This window comes from Equus caballus, chromosome 17 (assembly GCF_041296265.1).
Source record: "Equus caballus isolate H_3958 breed thoroughbred chromosome 17, TB-T2T, whole genome shotgun sequence".
NCBI lineage: Eukaryota > Metazoa > Chordata > Mammalia > Perissodactyla > Equidae > Equus > Equus caballus.
The window spans coordinates 99,383,640-99,403,753 of record NC_091700.1 but is presented as its reverse complement, the minus strand read 5'-3'; the positions used below and the strand labels follow the sequence as shown (position 1 = coordinate 99,403,753).

The 20,114-nt window shown below is 52.3% G+C and overlaps 1 long non-coding RNA gene across 2 annotated transcripts in view; it reads right to left on the bottom strand.

Annotated features, from left to right (window-relative positions):
* Nucleotides 1-20,114, bottom strand: part of LOC111768652 (uncharacterized) — a 636,254-nt gene that overhangs the window by 239,487 nt on the left and 376,653 nt on the right. The window contains exons 4-5 of one of the 2 annotated variants that reach the window (XR_011428104.1): nucleotides 2,107-2,157; nucleotides 664-784 (exon numbers count right to left, since the gene is read on the bottom strand). This is a non-coding gene — a long non-coding RNA (uncharacterized lncRNA). The remainder of the gene's footprint in view (nucleotides 1-663; nucleotides 785-2,106; nucleotides 2,158-20,114) is intronic. The other variant, XR_011428105.1, reaches the window with a different exon arrangement.

Sequence of the window (20,114 nt, the reverse complement as noted above, 5' to 3'; positions counted from 1 at the left end):
TTTCTAATTCCTTCATTCAACAAGGATTGGTTCTCACCTGCCACATGGCAGGTCCTGGGTCAGGTCGTGGGGATCTGAAGGTGATGGACGAGGCCCCGTCCCCGGAGCTCACTGTGTAGCAGGACCCTGATGGGGGTGCAGGGTGGTGAGGGAGGAGTGTTGCAGTCTGGGAGTGGTTTCAGAAGGCCTTCAGTCTTGACTCCTTTCCCAACCAGAGTCCTGCGGAGTGAGAATACACCAGCCTCGGGCCCTGGTGACAGCTCCTGGCTCTGCCAACCCCTCCCAACCACGTGGAGGGTTGCGAGGAGGGACGCTGAGCTCAGAGCCACACAGGACAAGCCAGGAGAAGGCAGAACCGTGGCCCCAGGGACTGCTACAGACACTGAGCACCAGGTGGGCAGTGGGTATCAATCCATCCGGGCATGTTCAGGAGTGCCTGCCCCTGCCGTGCAGGGTGAAGCTGGGCACCCTACAGGCCAGTGAAACGTGAAGGACAAGAAGGCTCATCATGCAGCTGTGGCTTCTCTCTGGTCCCCCCAAGGGGGCGGCCTGCTGATGGCCAGGTGCTAGTTAGGGTGTGGGACTGGGGTTTCACTGGGAAAAGTGGACCGAGCTGTGTGGCCATCAGATTTCCCTGTGATTCAGGCACGTTAACAACCTCACCTCTGATGGTGTTGACTTCCTGCTCCTCTGTGCTCCACGCTGGCAGATGTGGGAGCAGAGTGTCTGGGATGTGCAGAGCGTGCCGGGGCCATAGCACAGGAGACACGGAAAACAAGCCGCGCTGGAGACCAGGACGGAATGTGAATTGACAGGTGGTCCCATCAAAGCAGCATGACGCTTTAAAAAAATCTAAGCCGATATGCCAAGATTTGACAAGACAAAGTTGTCACTGTCACAAATGGCAAAAGAACTTGGGGCCGCTGCCTTGACATGCCACCCATCTCAGAAGCCCTGCTTTAATTGCATGAGCATCTTTCCATTTAAAACTTCAAGATTTAATGACCCAGAGAATAGAAATTGATGAGGAAAGACATGCCACCCCTAATTTTAAAATATATTTGTCATCACAGTCATTAATCTTTCTAAATTTTTTCTCTCAGAGAGGAAAAGCAGAACTGAAAAAAATAGGAGTTCTTCATCCTGGCCTTTCAACACTCATGCATTCACTCATGGATTAATTGGTTTCACAAGCAGCCGTGTGCCCAGGGTCGGGGAGATGAGAGATGGGGACACTTGGGCCGCCCATTGAGGGACCTCTAGTTCAAGTTGGGCCTTCAGAAAGCCACAGTGTGCCCTGATGACGTCCCCTGAGCGGGGGACGTCAGCACAGGGCTGAGAGTGAGGGGCAGAGTGTGACAGGCCGGGAGGATGGTCTCCTCTTAGGTTGACTCTCGCTTAGCCAATCCCTGTCTTCACAAAGGCTTCCCCAGGAGCTGGCTCCCTCCATGCGTGCCTGCTCCCCTGGGACTCACGCTTCCCAGGTCCTGACCTCCTGCTGGTTCCTTTGACCTCTTGAACCCACTGTTGCCCCTTCTCTCAGCACAGTGACCCTTTTCCGTCCTCGGGGGTCCCACGGGATCCCACCTTCCGGTGTCTTAGGGTGATGCTCCAGCTCCTGTAAAGATGCTCATTTGAGGACCAGCCTTGGCCGCGGGGCCAGCTAGCAAGCTCCTGACCTCTCTGGGCTCATCTCCCTCCCTGTTCCTCTGCCCAACCCAGAGTTATCAGGAGGCTGGGCTAATTCTCCCCACATCTCTACGCCTCCTTTCAGCTTGTCCTGTGATCGGGGGAAGAGCCAGTAATTGAGTGGACACCAGTAAAAGGAACGCTCCTTGCCAGTGATGGAGTGAGGAGTGGCTCCTTGCTCTCTCGTTGGTATCTGCAGAGAGCACCCTGTGCACCTGTCTCCATGGCAGGTGTCAGGTCCACGATGGAGAAGAAAAGACTCGAGGCCTCCCCTCGCGGACTCACAGTCCAGGGGAAAGACAGAGACCAGGCAAATAAACCTGCAGACGAAGAGGCACTGCCAGGTGCCACAGCGTGATGGAAAGTATTGGGCTGTGAGCCGCACAGACTGGGCTCACAGGCCGCTCTGCCACCTACCTCCTCAGCGTCTCCGGGTCAGTTAACTCCTTGCCTCTTGCATCTTCTCATCTGAAAAGTGAAAACAAGAGCACCAAGTTCACCGAGTGTTAATGAGAATTAAATGAGAGAACATAGTTAAAACACACGGTCACACAGAGCTGAGACACAGCAAGCACTCAAAAACGGTGCAGATGTAATTACTAAGAGCTATCATCAATAATCGGCTGTGTAGCTGCCGGCTCTGCGCCTCCTAATTTAAAAAGGGATTATGAAACTAAATGAAAATTCCGAGGTGTAACTGACTGCTCCCGCGAGGACTCCAGTGAGCATCCTAATGTCGCTGCGCTCATTGACACCAGCGCGGGGGACGGACGCCTTGGTGGAGAAGCCGTGTGGCGGGATTCTGGAAGACGGGCGAGGATCTTTCCCAACTCCAGCTGGCTGCATTCCCGAGTCCAGCCGTCCTGGGGGCCCTGGCCTTGTTGGAGTCTGGGAACAGATGTGGCAATTTCTCGCCAGCCAGTCTGGGCTGCACAGGAGCCTGGGATGGGCATCCAGGACTCCGGCAACAATCAGAGCCTTGAGGCTGTGGAGAGAGACTCCTGAGCAAAGGCCCACAGAACCTGGACGGTGATGGGGTCCCCTTGGCCGAGGAGCTGAGGAGAAATTCTCTCCGCTCTGGGGAGAGTATGACGAGAGCGGGCAGACGGACTCTCCTGGGTCTGGGCAGAGCCTGCCCAAGGCCAGAGGCAATGTCCAGGCTGCCCCACGCAGGTCATCCACGGCTTGACCCGTGCCCCGCTGAACAGCAAAGAAAATAACACTGCTGAGCAGCAGGCAGGGAACTCGGAAAGGACCCCTAAGGGAACAGCGGTCAGAGTCAAGTCCAACACAGTAATTATTTCTTATAGCAAATACCCATCTCCTCCTGGAAAAACATTAGCTAAATGGGTAGAGATGGTCACTGCTGAAGCCAGCGGAAAAGCTGCTCAGTCAAGGGGTTTCTTTGTGTGTGTGGCATAGTTGACCATGGGTTGGTTGATTCCGTTTCACCAATGTTTTCGGCTGAGACGTGGCTGGAGCAGCTGGGTCTGACTCCTTGTCCACTGCCCTGTCACCCTCTTCCTGGCAGCACGTCACAGGGGCTACAGGGGCTGAGCCAGGGGGCCTGGACACTGGGGGCCCGGGACTCAATGCCCACCAGCTGTGGGAACTGGGCAAGTGACTCCACTTCCCAATATATGAAATGGGCAGAGAAATGGCTCTACTTCACAAGGTGGAGGGGAGGATGACTGAAGGCGTCACTGGAGGGCTGGCCAGTTCCCGGTGCACGCAGGTAACCGTAAGTGCTGACCGTTACAGGTGGCACGCTGCAGGTGGGCCCGTGCGTGCCAGTGCTGTCCCAGCTGTGGCTCAGCCTTCAGAGAGGAACCACCAGCAAGTGGGATTATCTTGTTGACTCAAGCCCTCGGGTCAGAATGGCCAGTCTGTCTATGGAAGCTCAGCCCATCTTCGTTCCAGGTGGCCCCGTGGTCCACAGAAAAAGAACAAAGAGTTGTTTTTAAAGATGGCTTTTTCTAACAGAAATATAGGTATTTTAATCCACCTGCTTTGGAATCAAGAACAGGCAGCATCAAGTCTTATGCAAGAAACAAAGTAAATATTAAAACGTGTATTCCTCCTCCAAGGGCCAAGGAAGGTCTGTGAGGAGAGATGAGAACCGGGTGACTGGAGGTGGCGGGAGAGCGAGGAGACATGGAGAGTGGGGCCCTGCTGAACCTCAGGGCGGGCCCACCTCGGAAGGGCTGTGGGTCCTCTCCCCAGGGAGGCAGCTGAGATGCACACTCTGCCTGAGGGCAGGAGGGGTGCTGCGGCCAGGCTGACCGCCTTGGCTGTTGGTGCCAGACGTCTGCGTGATCCTGGCACATTATTCAAAGGTTCTGAGCTTCCGTTTCCTCCGGTAAAAGGAGAGTGACAGCACTGCCACTGCTTCTCAGGTTTGGGTGAAGTCACTGCACTGAGATAAGGTACTTAGCCAGGGATTACTCAAGACAAGATGGCGATGGTGACAACATTGGTGACCTGGTGACAGTCATGACCATTATTGATAAACAGCAGGTGGATGGACCCCAGTCCACTGCTCTTTGCACTGAGCAAGGTCTTTCTTCTTGAGAGAGTGGGATAGAGACAATGAGAAAGGCTTTGAAGGGGAAGAGAAGTCACAGGTTACTCCTGCTAGGGCGCAGGGGACTCAGACCCTGGCCACCTGCTCCCAGGGCAGCCACTGCCCCATCCTACCCTCACGAGGTGCCATTCCTGGACACCGTCCCTGCAGAGGACCTTGGGCCTGGAAGACCCCTGCCTCTCCCTCCACTCATGAAATGCACACTGGTGCCCGGGGCTGCATCCTGGTCCCAGGGTCAAAGGATGTTTTCCTCCATGGAAGATAGAGCCAGCGTGCCGGTCAGGAAAATTCAGCTTCCATGCAAAAATGCCTCTTTCTTTCAAGGTAAGCGACGGTGGACCAAAGCTCTCCCATTGTACTGAGAACGCTCTTCATGCTACATGGGTATAAAAGTGTGTAAAAAGCTGCCCTCTGCACAGTTCCTGAGAGCACTCCCCCTTTTTTTAAGATTGGCTCTGAGCTAACAACTGTTACCAACCTTCTTTTTTTCTTCTTCTTCTTCTCCCCAAAGCCCCCCAGTACATAGTTGTATATTCTAGTTGTGAGTGTCTCTGGCTGTGCCATGTGGGACGCCGCCTCAGCATTGGCCTGACGAGCGGTGCCATGTCCACGCCCAGGATCTGAACTGGCAAAACCCTGGGTCGCCAAAGCAGAGCACGCAAACTTAACCACTTGGCCACGGGGCTGGCCTCCCTGAGAGCCCCTTTTTAAAACTGATTTCTCTGGAGGCACCAACCGGTGTCCCACTGCACACTCCCACAAGACCACGCTTCACAGGGAACGAGGTGCAATATTTATTAGTCTCACAGCAGTCTGCCTGGTGGGACGGCTCCATCTTTCCTGACCTCTGTTTTCTCCTTCTTTCTACATTCACCTTCAAAACAAAGTCAAGACCAGAAATCTTCCTCCCAAAACGAAACAAACAAAAATAAAATAAAAAGTGAAACTTTCACCCATAGAGAAAAGATGCCAACATGCCCTAGCCTCTGTTCTGGTTTGCTTAGCCGTGCCATGTAATGTGGGAGGTCACAGTGCTAATCAGCAGCTGTGCATGACAGCCTGGTGGTCCTAAAAATGGAGGATCTTTCCAGAAATAACCAGCTTGGCCACAATTCAGGAGTCAACTCCGCCAAGCACCAGGAGAGGTCTGAGCTGCTGGCTGGACTGGTAGCATTTGCGATGGAGTCTGTGGGGAAAAGATGGACACACGGGGAGAAGAAACACAGAGAAAGGTGCCTGCTGGCCTGTCTGGGGAGGCACCGCCAGCAGGCGTGGGAGCTGGGGATGAGGGGGACCGAGTGATGCTGACAGCCCCAAATCACCACTGGGCCTCAACGCTAGTCTTTGCAACCTGTTTGCCATCCTTTGGACATGATGTGTCTGGGTCATGAAACCATTATAAATATCACTTTTCACCGAGAATCCGACTCCCTTCCCCCTAATTGTCAGCAAACCGGAGCCCAGTTCCTCTCTATTTAGGCAATCGCCCCTCCAAGCTTGTGGATGGGGTCCAGGCCCTTCAACCCACAGGATGTTTTGTCTGTCCACCCAGCACCTGTGCTATGACACTGTATAATTCCCTGTCTCTTGGGATAGATGTGCCAAGCATATTCTCTGTACCCGGACGTTAATTCCACCCCCACATCATGCCTGCGATACTGTGACCATCCAGACTCTGGAGAAGAGAGACAAATCAAATGAGCTCTGTCTCTGTGAGAGGGAGGTGATTTTGTTAATGACTGCCAGGACTATAAATACTCTCCACCCACTCTGGTGTGAGAATGAACGACTTAAGAAAAGTCAGGCCAATCTTTTCTCTGAACAGAACCTTGTGAACATCCCACAGGTGGGTGCAGACTGAGCCAGGTCAGGCTTCCTTCCCTCTTCCAGAAGAGAGGCCGGACAAGATGGAGCCTCTCACAGTAAGACGGCCGGATGCCAGGCCACTGAGGAGGGCAGTTCGAGTCATTTTAAGGTTGGATTCCTTCGTGGATGGGGCCTTCCAGTTTCTTCTCCCAGCCTGCTTGTTGCAGGGATTGTGTGGGACTCAGGACTTCACCAACCCTATTAGACTCGGCAAGCAGTGTTGGTCAGCACGAGCACGGAAGCGGGAAAGGACCAGAATTTAGGTCAGGTGGGCCTCCCTGTGCCTCTGCCCACAGGCCCGCTCCCCCTCACAGCTCTGCTCTGGGTCTCAGGGAACTGCATTTCTCAGGCTCCCTGGTGCTCTGGCTTCGGGGTGGCTCAGCCAGTGGGAAGTACTGGGGATGGGCCAGGGGCGGGACGAGAGGACGGGCAGTGAGGTTTCTTCCTGCACACGCCCCCCCATTGCACTCCCGCCTCGGGGGCACGTCAGCAGGGGCTGTGCCCCGGGATCAGGGATTCTGCTCCTGTTCAGAATCCTGCTTCCGGGCTGTGGTAGAACAACACGGCCTCTATTGTGGGTTGAGCTGTGTCTCCCAAACAGACCTGTTGATGTCCCCCAACCCCCTACTCCGTCCCTGAGAACGTGGCCTTATTTGGAGATACGGTTGGTAGCGTAGATGTAACTAGTTAAGATGAGGTCGTTAGGGTGGGCCCCAATCCGACAACTGGTGTCCTGATGAGAAGAGAAGAGATGCAGAGACAGACACAGAGGGAAGATGCCATGTGACAACGGGGGCAGAGATGGGGGTGATGCTTCTATGGGCCAAGGAGCACCAAGATTGCCCCAACCACCAGAAGTGGGGGGCGGGACCTGGACAGAGCCTCCCTCGGGGTCTCAGGATGGACCCACCTGCCCGCCCCTCGATCAGGACTTCCCGCCTCCAGACAGTGAGAGAAGATGATTCTGTTGTTTAAGGCGCCTGATCTGGGAAAAAAGCAACTTGGTTCGGTGGCCCCAGGACACTGCCACAGGAGCGGTTCTGGTCCAGGAAGCAGTGTGGTCCATGTTGATTCCTCTGCCCACACTCAGCATCCTCAGAAGAGCACAGGCCCCTGAGCCACACAGTGTGTCAACCTGGGCAGATTCTGAATCTGCACTTTGTGTCATTTCTGCTTTTTAATTTTGCTTTATATTTTATTAGCACACAAGGATAACATTGACAGCTTCAAGACCGGGCTACCTGAGGCCCGGATGCCTTCGTCAGCATGAGGTGCTTGTCCCGGGCACTCCAGAAGCACGGGGCCTCCATGGTGGCCCAGTCAGCAGCCTGCATGTCACCTGGGAGCCCATGAGGGCTGAAGACCCTCTGAGTCAGAAACCCTGGGTTTCTGGGTGGCCTCTGGACAATTCTGAGGCAGCTAAAGTCTGTGATTCTGGTCAGTATGTTCTCCATAAGTGTCAGGGGCCTCCAATCAGTGCTGCTGGTGCCTCATTGTCCCAAGACCCTTCAGGAGGAAGAGAAGCAAAGCCAGAGCCTTGATCCCTCGGAGACCCACGTCTGCCCTGCTGGGGACCAGGGAGGGTGGGGCCTGGGTGCCAACACTCCACCTGCTCTGGGCCCCTTTCCCTGGCAGTGAGGGGCCTGCGTGGCACTCCAGGGTCCCAGAGGCCCCTCCCCAGCCAGCAGTGCGGGCTCTGTGCTTTGCTCAGGTCTCCGAATTCCAACCTGTGTAATTTGCAAAAGGACAGAAGCAAAGGTCACTAAGCAGGTGTCCAGCCTGTCCTCACATGGACGGACCACAGATGATATTTAGAGGAGCCTTGCCGAGTCCCGATGCCGAAACTTCAAAACCCAGAGTCAGCTCGAGACGTCGCTCGCAGACACCCCTGGAGCACACAGGGATTTTCAAATGTCATCTGCCCGGAATCCAACGCACCGCGCAGGGATGTATTGACAGAGGCCGTCGCCTTCCAGATGAAAGCATCCGATATGCCATAGGAGCCGCGACGCAATCAAAGCAGGAAGCACTCATTCTGAATTAGCCGTTTTGGTGTATTATCCTAATAGAGTATTATTTTTAAACTACCACAATATTTTAATTACGTTCTCAGCATGAATCATTATGTACCTTAGTGAGGAGGCACTTCTGACTCTAATTGCACACTGGAGCCCCACGATATAGTCGATGAATGTAAATCTCAAGGTGGATTGACAGACAGACTGCTGATCAACAGCTGCTCCCGCCACCCACCTCTGCAAGGTGAGCCTGCCCTCTCTCCTAGCCTGCTTTCTCTTCTTCCTCCTTCCTCCCTCCCCCGCTCTTCCCTCCCTCTCCTGTTTGCATTCAGCAATCTTCACTAAGCACCCAGCACACACCAGTGATCCTTCTCAACTCCCGGGAGGCCAGCAGACCCCCCCTGCCCTCATGGGGCGTGCGCTCGCACAGGAACTGCACTCTTGCCCTAAAGAAGCACCGTGAGCCATTTGCAGGATGGTGATAGGCCATGCACAGAAAGCCAAAGCCAAAGCAGAGGGGGTTGTGTGGGCCCCGGGATGGTGGGGCCTGACGAGAGGGACTCTGGGGCCAGCATCTGGGCGCAGTACTGCACAGACCCTCACTCCCCGTGCCTCAGGAGCCACAGGGCTTGCTTCCACAGTGACATCCTGCCCTGGCAAACCCCCAGGGCTCCCCAGAGCGGCTCCATCAAAAGGTACTTGAGTGTATGGTGGAACACACGGATGGGGACCAGATGGTCTCTTCTGTATGATGACCCATTTTCCCCTTACGTTTATGGGCGAATGTTAAGCTGCTTAATGGAGGGAGGTAACAGAGGCCACTGTGTCTGCGCAAAGGGGTCAATGGCGGTTCAAATGGCCAGGATGTAACACCCTTGCATCCATTGGCGGTCATTCCTGCCAAATTTTCTGTCATTTCCTGCAGCGGATTCCACCCAACATAAGAGCCAGACTCTCACGTGCTCTCCCAGGGCCCCTCGGGTCCACCAGGGGGACTCAGGTACTTGGGCTGAAGGCAGTGCTTTCTCGGTTTTTGCTCCAAGTGCAGCAAATGGAGGGCTGCTCGCTCCTGGGGGCCGGCTTGCTCTGAGCGTGCAGGGTTGTGCCTGTCCCAGGCAGCACCAGGTTTCCCCCCACCGGGCGTCTTAATCCGCAGACACAGGCTGCCCAGCTGCACCTGTCACCCCTGTACCCTGTGAGCCCCTGGGGCCTCACAGCAGTCGTGGCCCTCAAACTAGCAACTCCTTGAGGCGATCGGCCTCTCACTAACTCTGGGTCCCACTCATGACAGCGCTCCAGGCGCCTCCCTTGGAGGTTCTGAACCAGCTCCTCTCCAGGGAGCCTGGGAAACCAGTTCTCGGGGTGGCCGGGGCCATTATGAAAGGCACGCGTGCAAAGACTGATACCACTTCACATGGGCCAGTGGTTCTGGCCTCCTACGGACCCTACCTGGGGCTGCACAGAGCAGGCGGCCATTCAGCTTTTCTTTTTTCTTTTTCTTTTTTTTTTGTGGCTCTTTCAGAGAAGGGCTGCAGGTGGATGGGTCATGGTCGCCCCTTTGAAACCCTGTGGAATGATGTGGTGCCAGGCAGAGGGAGCAGGGACTCTCCGGGCCTCCTTCATAAGGGGGCTGAGCCTGGATCACTCTGATGTGAAATGTCGAAGCCAGTGTCAGAGCCACAAGGAGAAATGGAGGGTGGCGGCAACGCTTCACTTCTAAAGGAAACACTGAACAGTTGTCCATTTGAGGTGGCAGCGTCACAAAGGATGCACTATCCAGGGGTTGGTTGGCCTTCTGCTTTCCCCTTAGTGTGCCCTGGAGTAAGAAGGAGCCCAAGTCCTCATCTGGTGGGTGATGCGCGGAGCAAACGGCTGTCCACAGCGAAGCCTCGGTGAGCGCTGCCTGGACTGCCGACTGGAGGTTGGACTGGAGGTGGCACTTGAGGTGGCACCAGAGGTGTCACTGGAAGTATGAGACTGGAGGTGGTCTTGGAGGTGGCACTGGAGGTGGCACCAGGGGTAGGACCGGAGTTGGGACCAGAGGTGTCACTGGAGGTGTGAGACTGGAGGTGGTCTTGGAGGTGGCACCAGGGGTAGGACTGGAGTTGGGACCTGGGGTGGCGCTGGTGGTGAGACTAGAGGTGGCACCGGCCTGCTGAAGCTGAAGCAGCTCTGCCTGGGACACTGATGTGCTGGGGTTTGTGTTCTGGTCTGCCACGTGGAAATTGGGGTGCATTCCTTACTTTTCTCAGTCTTGGTCTTCTCTTCTGTAAAATGGGACCACTAACACCGCCTCCTGTGTCACAGGGATGAAGGGGGCGTCCTAGGCAAGTGTCTCCTACAGTGTCGGGCACTTGTTGCTGTCACTCTGTCACTCCTTCATCCACGAATGCATTTGAAGCATCTGCGGGGTGCCCTTGAAGCGTCAGGAATCTACTGCTGGGCTCCTTTAATCCTCACGTTGACCCTGTAAAGGGGTGTCACTGGTTACTATGATCTTATCTCCCGTCCACTGACGAGGCCATGGATGCTCAGAGAGGACAATCGCCCAGCTAGTGAGGGGGACATGTGGATTTTCCCAATGGTCTGACTACAGAGTCTGTCTCCTGACCACACAGAAGAGGGGCCTCCCAGACAAAGCACAGGAAGTCACGGGAAGTCACAAGCTCCCTGGGCTGGTGGAGGACGTGCCATCCAGCCACTCTCTTGGCAGCTGTGATTCCTGGGGACAAGCCCACATTGGTGCCTGCCGACCTCCGAGTGAGCCCACCGTGGGCAGCCCGTCTCCCCCGCTGTCCTCTGGTGGCTGTGGCTCCAACATCGAGACCCTCAACAGGGGTCTGTTTGCATCGATTCTCACACTTCAAGGACCCGTTTTCTTTCTGGGGGACAGAGTTGTTATATGGGTTGGAGCTCCTCCTGCCTTCGCTCATGTAGCTGGTTAGGGTGGAAGATGGCCCCAAGTGCAGCCAGCCCCAGCTCTGACGGTCCTGCCTGCCCGCTGCCACTCCAGGGCTGGGGTGCCACTTTTCTCCAGGTCTCTAGGATTTCAGACTGAAATAGGGCATAAGTCCAAGCCTGGGCCTGCTGAGACTCGAGAGGGAAAGTGGAGTGGGGGCTTAGGTTATGATGCCCCATAAGCAGGCTCCATGAGCTCCAGCTCAGTCCTGAAGAGCCCTGCAGGAAACGAGTTGTGGTGACCCGTTGACCCAGAGCCCACAGCACGTGACAACTGTCAGAGACGCACCCCAAGTCACACACAGTGCTTCAACATCTGATGGCATTGCCTTCCTGTTGAATTCCGGCTTTCTCTCCCCTTCTCCCCTCCCGCTGTAACCAGGAAGCAGCATCAGCTTCTGTTCCTGTGTGGCCCATCGCCGTGGTGATGGCCTTGGAGGGCCTCGCCCTTGAGTTTTGGGATCCTCAAGTCCAGAGGCCTTTGCTCCCCACCTCACCCAGCCCCCATGTCCGGGTCTGCACCCCTCTCAGAAGCTCTTGCAGACACATCGGGCTGTGCAGCTCACCCCTGCACTGCCCTGGCAGATGCAGAGCTTGGGTGACCTCCTTTTGCCCCTCCCAGGAGCGACTGTGGCATCCCTGCTCCTCTGGGACACGCATCTCCTGCCCCAGCAGCGTCATGACCACTTCTGGAACCGAGCAGGCGCACAGCGGGAGCAGATTCATCTCGCCTCAAGCTTTCTCCGCACACTCAGCTTCCAGCTGCTTTTCATACACGCTCTCCGAGACACGGAGGGGTTCTCAGCACTTCCTCTTCTCTCCATCGCCCACACTCCCACCGCCCGAGACCCCCAATTCCACACCTGTCTATCGTCTCTGCAGCGACAGTTTCTGCCATCAGATTTTAGATTTTTACCATTCGATTTTCCTCTTCTCCTTTCACACCCAGCTGGGGCCTCTCCTGCCGACGACCCACACACACTCACACCCACACTCCAGCGGCCCGACACCCTGGCTCTAAGTTCATCTCAGCCTTCACTGGTGCTCCCCCCTCCTCCTCCCGCCAGTCGATCAGTTGGTCCACGCATTGCAGCTCAGTTCACTAAATCACAAGTGGAATGGGCTTCTTCCAGGTGACTCACTGGGCCCCGAGCAGGAGTGCGCACATGGACTCAGTGGAAACGGGCTTTGTCTAGGAGGACCAGTCCTTCCTCCCTGAGAGGTGGCCCCACGCCACGCCTGTCCCCTACCCAGCTCTGAAAGACCCCCAGGGCTGACAGAGCCTTTCCAGAGACCTCTGTCCCAAAGCTGCAGAGGCCCTAGGACAGAAGGAGCGGCTCACTGGACACTCGCTGGGCACAGGTGCAGCACCTGGTGGTCAGCCTACACCACATTTAACCCGCAGAACAGCCCAGGGGCAGCTGGGCTCCGATGAGGCTCACCCAGAGCGGCCCAGCTGGAAAGCAGTTGGGCCTGGATTGAATGGCCGTCTGTCCTTCGGTTCACAAGCCATCTCACTCTGCGGACATCCATTGTGGGAGTGACTGGACAGTAGCAAGTGTCCTCTTATTTTATTACTATTTCTTTAGCTATGCCCCCGACACACACTGGGTAGCGAGAATCTAGTCTCACCCTCAAGACTCATTTATTCAGCACATTCCTCAGACAGAAAATCCCAAACTTGCCTTGGCCTTATTCAGAACGCTCCAGCTGGTTGGAAACTCCCACAGCTCTGAGCGGGATGCAGGGAAGCCATGATCAAGCCTTTCTACAGAGGAACTGGGCTCATAGAAGTGGAGCGTCGTGCCTGTAAACACGGCAGAGGCCTCTGTGCTTCCAGCCAGGCAACTTCTCCTCCGTGTCGCTTGGGCGATTAATAACTGTTGATTGGCTAGAAGGACAGAGCAACAGCCTGCCAAGCCTAGTTAGGGAGAGAGAACAATGCCACCGCAGCGGACGTTGAACTCTGAGTCTCCTCTCTGTGAGATGAGAGTTGGGACTGATGGTTTCTCGAGGTCTGTCTCTGTCTCAAAATCCTCTCCTCTTGTGATTCCAAGACATGAAGGAGAACCCAGAACCCATGACGAGGCAGCTCACAAGAGACAGACTCTCACACGCTTGGTGCCGCGGTTTATTCCTCCAGGGAAAGGAGACCAGCATTGGAGCACGTGAGTGTTTCTCGGGTGGGGGGCCGAGAGGGAGAGAGAGAAAGAACGATGATGGGTAGGCCATTTATTAAGTTCCACTTCACCAGACAGTCTATAGCTTTAAAAGCAAACGTGATCAGCAGTGCGACAGAATGGAGCCAGCCACAAAAATAACCTCGAGTTAAGGCCACGATGCTAAGTTTGTGCGGGCTGGGAGGGTGATGTGCGTTCTAAGCGATGATTGCCAGGGGTGCACACATCCTGACCTTTTCCTCCTCGCCTCTTCCCCTGCTCTGCGGGACTCTCTGTAACTGGGGTCAGAGCGTGTGGGGGTGGCATTCGCACAGTGGTCGCTAATAGAAATAATGTGTCACGCCTGCCTTGTTAATTAGCACAGAGCCACGAGGGATTTCCTGAGACATGTCAGCAATGCCAGGAAATAGAAACTCCTGGTCTTGTTCCTATCCAGACCTTTCTTTCCCTTTCTTTCCTTTGAGCCTTCCCTACCGAGGAGGACCGCTTCCAGGAACAGCAAAGCTCGGACGAAGTTGGCCGGTGCCCCATTGGTCCTCCAGCGCCCCCTTGCCCAGCTGCGGGTCCCACGCAGTGCGGAGGGACATAGAGCTGGCTCTCGACCTCTAGTACCCAGGGGGTGAGCTCACTCCATGTTTCCACTCCATCGGACTCCCATTTTGGGGCAAACAGCTGATCCACTTCCCTATGTTGCGTTGCTGGCTGGGTTCACCAGATCCTCTTTCAGAAGCTTTTAAAAAGTCGATCTGCAGGTGGAAGAGGAGTTTGGAAGCACAGAGGTACCCTGGCCTCCTGCAATGCCGCCATATTGGATTACTCTAATTCGTAAGGGCCAGCCTGCCCCTCTGCCGTGTTCCCCTAGAAATCCTGCCTCTAAGCTATGAGTTCTCCTGCTTCCCTGCCCCTGCACACTTGGAGCCTTGCATTCCTTGGCTGTAAACGGGTGGTAGTGAACCAACCACATTTTGAGGCTGTGGACCCTGCAACAAAAATGCTTGGGCTCTGATCTCGACTCAGCCACTCCCTGGCTGTGTGGCCTTCGGTCACTTCACTTTGCCTGGCGGTTGCTCATCTGTACAACACGACAACAGTGCCCGCCTTACAGAGTTGGTGGGATATTAAATGAGCCGTGCAGGACGCCTGACCAGTAGAAAGCTTGATAACTGTTGGCTGTTATTATTTTTATAAATAATGGGGTCCTAGGGGCCCAGCAGAAGGCCCTAAGGTCTGTCCTTCTGGCCTGGTGTGCATTCAATCATCCCTAATAGCCCTCGTTGTAAGGTTTCAAACGAAGACCGTGGCCTGGAGGGCAGGCCAGGGAGTCAAGAATGGAAAACCAGCCTGAGTTCAGAGAAGTAGCAGGAGGAGTGGCTGGTCCAGGAGGAGGCCACTTGCCTCCTGGGGCTCCTCAGGGCCCCGGTGCCCAGGCATGGGGACAGCAGCCAGTCTTCCCTGGACGCTGGTGTGGTCTGTGCACACCTGCTAGTCTCCCGCCTGCAGCCAAGGCCTCCCGCCGGGCTTGTCTTGGAGAGAGCAGGCGAGGTCTGGGAGCCCCCGGGGGCTGGGACCCCTCTGAGTCTCCTGAGTCAGGCTCAGTGAGCTGGTTAGCAGGCACCAGGGCTGGACATCACCACCAACACTGACACACGAGTGTTTCGCTACTTCTCCGAGGAAACCATCTTATCTTTAAATTTCCATAAGGCAACTTGGGTCTTAAAATATTTATTTAATTGAACAAGAAAACCCTACAAGATCTAAATGAAGAAGATTAAAATACTACTGGTGGGCATAAAACAAGACAAATAAACGGAAAGGATCCTAGGATAAGTAGATTCTATGCTAAGAAAACTCAAGAACACAAAGCACTTAACGAAATATCACCTTTCTAAAAAGCACAAGCAGGAGTTTCTGAACTAAATATATTAATTCTGAATTTCACATGGAGAAGCAAATCAGCAAGAATAGTCAGAGAGTTTTTGAAAATTGAAAGTAATAAAGAAATCATTAGACTTCTGATATTAAACATTAAAGCATATTTTGAAAGCTACAGTAATCAAAACAGTATAATATTGGTACAAAAATAGACAAAGGATCAAAAAAGAGAGTCCAGAAACAGAACCAAAGATAATCAGGATTTGTTATATGATCAAGGCAGCATTTCAAGTAAGTCTAGAAAGATCAAGTTTTGCAATGAACGACGTTGGCCTAATTGGGAGGAACAAGCTGCATTTCAACTTTACTCCATATACCCTAACAAATTCCAGATGGAATTATATCCATGTGAAAATGAAACAGAATGAGATCATACCTAAGCAATCTTTGCCTAGCCTTACCAAAAATACTAGAAAAAAAAATCTTAGAATTTTTTTCATAATCAGAGAGAGAAAAAAAGTCATGCGACTCAGAATCCATAAGAGAGAGATTGCTGCTACATACGTTTTCCCCTTTTTGAACAGTTTGTTGAGGTGTATTTGATGTACAATAAACCCACATTGATAAAGTGCACAGTCTGATGGTGATAACACACGTGTGTGTCTGTGAGAACATCACCACAGTCAAGACCATACACACCATCACAGCCACACTCAAAGCCCTTCATGCCCTTTGTCACTCGCCCCCCAACCTCTCTGCTTCCCTCCCCCATCCTCCCCAGCAACCTCTGACCTGCCTTCTGTCACTAGAGACTGGTTTGCATTTTCTAGAATGTTGTGCACATGGAACCATACAGTGTGTACGCTATTTGTCTGGTTTCCATTGCTCAGTAGAATTATTTTGAGATATGCCCACCTCGTTGCGTGTGTCATTAGTTTGTTCCTTTGTATTCCTGAACGATATTCCCTTGTATGGGTATACCAGAACGTGTGCATCCACTCATCTGTTGCTAGACATTTCGGTATTTTTCCATTTTGGGCTATAAAATGAAGCTGCTACAGGTGCAAGTCATTGTGTGGACACATGTTCTCATTTATCCTGGTAGATTCTAAGGAGAGGAATGGCTGGGTCATACGGTAAGTTGTTTAACTTTTTAAAGGAACTGCCAAAGTGTTTTCCAAGGTGGCTGCACTAATTTGCATTCCCACCAGCAACTTGTGAAGATTCCGGTTTCTCCCCATACTCCCCAACACCTGTTAATTGTCAGTCTAGTTGATGATAACCATCTTAGTGGGTGTGAAGTGATGTCTCATTGTGGTTTTGATTTGCATTTCCCTGTGACTAATGCTGTTGGACATCTTTTCATGTGTTCATTGGCCATTTTTATCTCTTTGGTGAAATGTCTATTCAAATCTTTTGCTCATTTTTAAAATGGGTTATTTGTCTTTTTATTATTGAGTTCTAAGAGTTTCTTATATATTCTGGATGCAAGTTCTTTATCAGATATATGATTTGCAAATATTTTCTCCCAGTCTGTGATGTGTCTTTTCACTGTCTTAACTGTCCTTTGAAGAGCAGAAGTTCTTAATTTTGATTATGTTCAATTTATCATTTTTTTCTTTTATGGATCAAGCTTTTAGTGCCATGCCTAAGAAATCTTTGCCTCACATAAAAAATTTGAAAAAATTTTGAATTACAAAAAGGAATAGGAACAAAGAGAAAAGACAAATGACTAACTCGGTCAAAATATTTGAACTCATATTATAAAGTGCTGATTTGTCTAGTAGATAAAGAGCTTCTACCAATCAATAAGCAAAAGACCAGCCACCTAGTAGAATAAATGGCCACAAGATCCAAGTAGACAGTTGAAAGAAAATGAAATACAAATGCCTTTTACTCATAAAACTCCCAACTTTACTCATAAAAAGAAAAACGCAAATTAAAACTATAGTGAGATACCATTGCCTCCCTCTCAGCCTGGCAGAGATCAAAAAAGTTGGGAACATCCTGGGTTGGTGAGGATGTCAGATGTGGGGAGAGGATCCTCTCCCACAGAGTCTGAGGGAGTACAAGTTGGCACAGAATCTACAGGCAGCAATTTGGCAATTTCTTATAAAAAAACTGCATTACTTTTTTGACCCAGAAATTGCACTTCAGGAAATTTATCTTTCATATATGCTGACTCATGTGCAAAATACATGTGTTTGAAAATCCACTGCAGCATTGGATGCAGTGTAAAATGTTGAGAATAGTCAGTCGACGGCAGATTGATTAGGTAGTTTTTATGGTAATCCATACAATCAAACAATGGAATGCTGTTGGTAGGGGCCTCCTCTTCCTGGTTTCTGGTTCAACGTGGCGTGAGCCCCATGCCTGGTCCCACCCCAAGTGTGATAGAGGAGGGAGGGGCCTCACACACTCGGGAATCAGAGAACTTACTTTTCAGCAATACTCTTCTGTACTTTTTGAATTTTGTGCATGTATTGCTCATTCAAAAAAAGAAAAAGAGAGAAAGAAATAAAATGGAAACCAGCATTCAGGTGGTTCTCTCACTGTGAGCTGGTTAAAGAAAATATGCAATTTACTGAGCACTTACTTATGCCAGGAAATTTCTTTTAAGCTTTACAACAACCCTGAAACAAATGTCTATTCTTATTAATAGTCTGGAAGCCCAGATTCAGAGAGGACAAACCTTTGTCCAGGGTGGCACGGGCAGGAGGGGCTGACCCGGCACCCACACTCATTTCTGCCCACTGACACCTTCCTGGGAGTTTCACTTCTGACATATTGAAGATAAAGAACAAGCTTTCTTCGCATTTGTTTCCCGAGTGCCGAGGGCAGACTCTGGCCCTAGCAATTGCTCAGTAATTGACAAGTGACGGAGTCATCTTATCGTGCAGGTTGCCAACACGATGAAAGTCCTTTCAATAACCCCTTGCTCTTATCAGTACACCAGGAGGTGTTACGACAAGCTCACAAACATATCAGTTCCAAATTGTCTAACTGTAGGATTTGCCAGAATCCACCTAAAATCCTACTATAGCAAAAGAAACGGGTGCTGAGTCCCTGTGACAAGTACGTACGGTCCAACAGGTGAGTAGACTCCCCAGAAACACTGTCTCTTCCCTGTGGCCCACGCAGCTTTGGTTTCAGTGTTCGTTCATCTTGATGGGATTTGTTCTAATGAAATCTTTTGATACCTACTCTTTATGTCCTGCTTCATGCGGAGATTAAGAAAAAGCCTCTCGCTGTTCATTATTCAAATTAGCAGGTAGTAGACAGCTGAAGACGCTGTCTGCTTGAAAGTGAAAGGCAATGCCAGCAAGAGTGGGCACACACTCCACCTGGTCCCTGACTCTCCCGCTTGGTGTGCGTCTGAGATCAGAGTGAGACCTCTGGGGCCTGCACACCACCTCCGCGGGGGCAGCTCGGTAAAGTCACCATCTTCTTGCTACTTGGGTTCTTCCCTCTCCAGCAGGAAGAGGGGGATCCAGGAGGGCACGTTTGTGCACATTTCCAACTTCTTATTTCTCCTGTTCAGCGCAGAACCAGAAATGTTCGTTTCACTCAGAAGCCTACAGCTGCTCCCTCCTTTCGGCCACTCTTGACCCGGCTAGCTGATACCCATTAGTAACTGCATTTTGTCCCCGAGGTGAAAGCGTCATGCGCTGATGTGGAATTCTACTCCTTACGCCACCGGGCCCCCACTCGGCCCCGTGAGCACCCCTACACACCCCTTCCTCCCTCACTTCCTGCCTGTGTCACTGCGCCTCATCTCGAGTAATTATGCTGCACATGAATCATTTTTTAATGTTTGGTTTAATACATACAGATTCTTTAAACAATAAAAAAAAATCAGCAAACAGCATCACAATCTGGAGATCTCTTTCTTAACATAGAAAACGGTTCCTTAATGGCACAGGGGGAGAACTCAACGGCAAGCTTGACAACATAATTAGAAGATTGTTGCTGGGAAGGGAAAAGCATTCTTTATACGGCTCTTACTACTCTCAATAAGATTATTCTCCTTGAATAGCTAATCGGCTTTTTCCAGCTCCCCGAATCCGTGCACTTGGAGCTGCTCTCACGGTTCTTACTCACTAAATGGCACACGGTGACACCTCGGAAAGGGAAATTTAAAGTGTTAACCGACTGTGAGCAAACAGCTCGATGGAGGCTGCGGGCGGAGAGATCTCTGGCAGATTAGTGGCAATTTAGGAAGATGGTACTGTCACACCTGGCTGACAAGGGCTGACAGGGTTTGTTGATCTGTGCTCCTGTCTCAAATTTGAGTGTCACGTTTCAACAGAAATCAGAGGAATATTAAAGAAAAAAAAAAGACCGTTTCAGGAGTCAGTGTGGGCTTCACTGCAAGTGTTTATGGCACCAGGAAGAAAGGGAAGTTCAGGGGCGCATGGGGCACCGGGCTCGTCTCAGAGTCGCCATCTCCCACTGGCCCCACCCCTGCAGGGTCTCCAGGCTGAGTCGAAGGTGAAAGGAGAGAGCGCAAAACAGAGGGTCCGGTTGGCTAAACATCTTCCTGGGTAATTATGCTCTTCCAGCTCTGAGCCTGTCCTGGAAGGAAGCACCTGCTTGGGTGACGGCACTAATGTGGTCTCAGGGGTTCCTGTAGAGGCTGCTCTTCAGGAGAGAAAATGCAGAGGCCCTGACAGGAGGGCCTGGCAGAGTCGGGCATCTGTAAAGCCGTGAGGGTGGGAGGGCGGTGCGTGGAGCCGCTGGGACTGACCGGAGCTCCCTGGAGCTGAATCTGCCCTGAGGAAGCTCCCGCCCTTCATGGAGATCTCAGAGCGCGAAGGACACAGATTCTCGTTCTTTCCAGCTCATTAGAGACTTGGGAATTCGCTATTCCATGGATCCTCGGAGCTACCAGGGTTCTTCCATCTCTGTTTCACAGCTGAAGAAAGGGCTCGGGAGAGATGTCCTGTA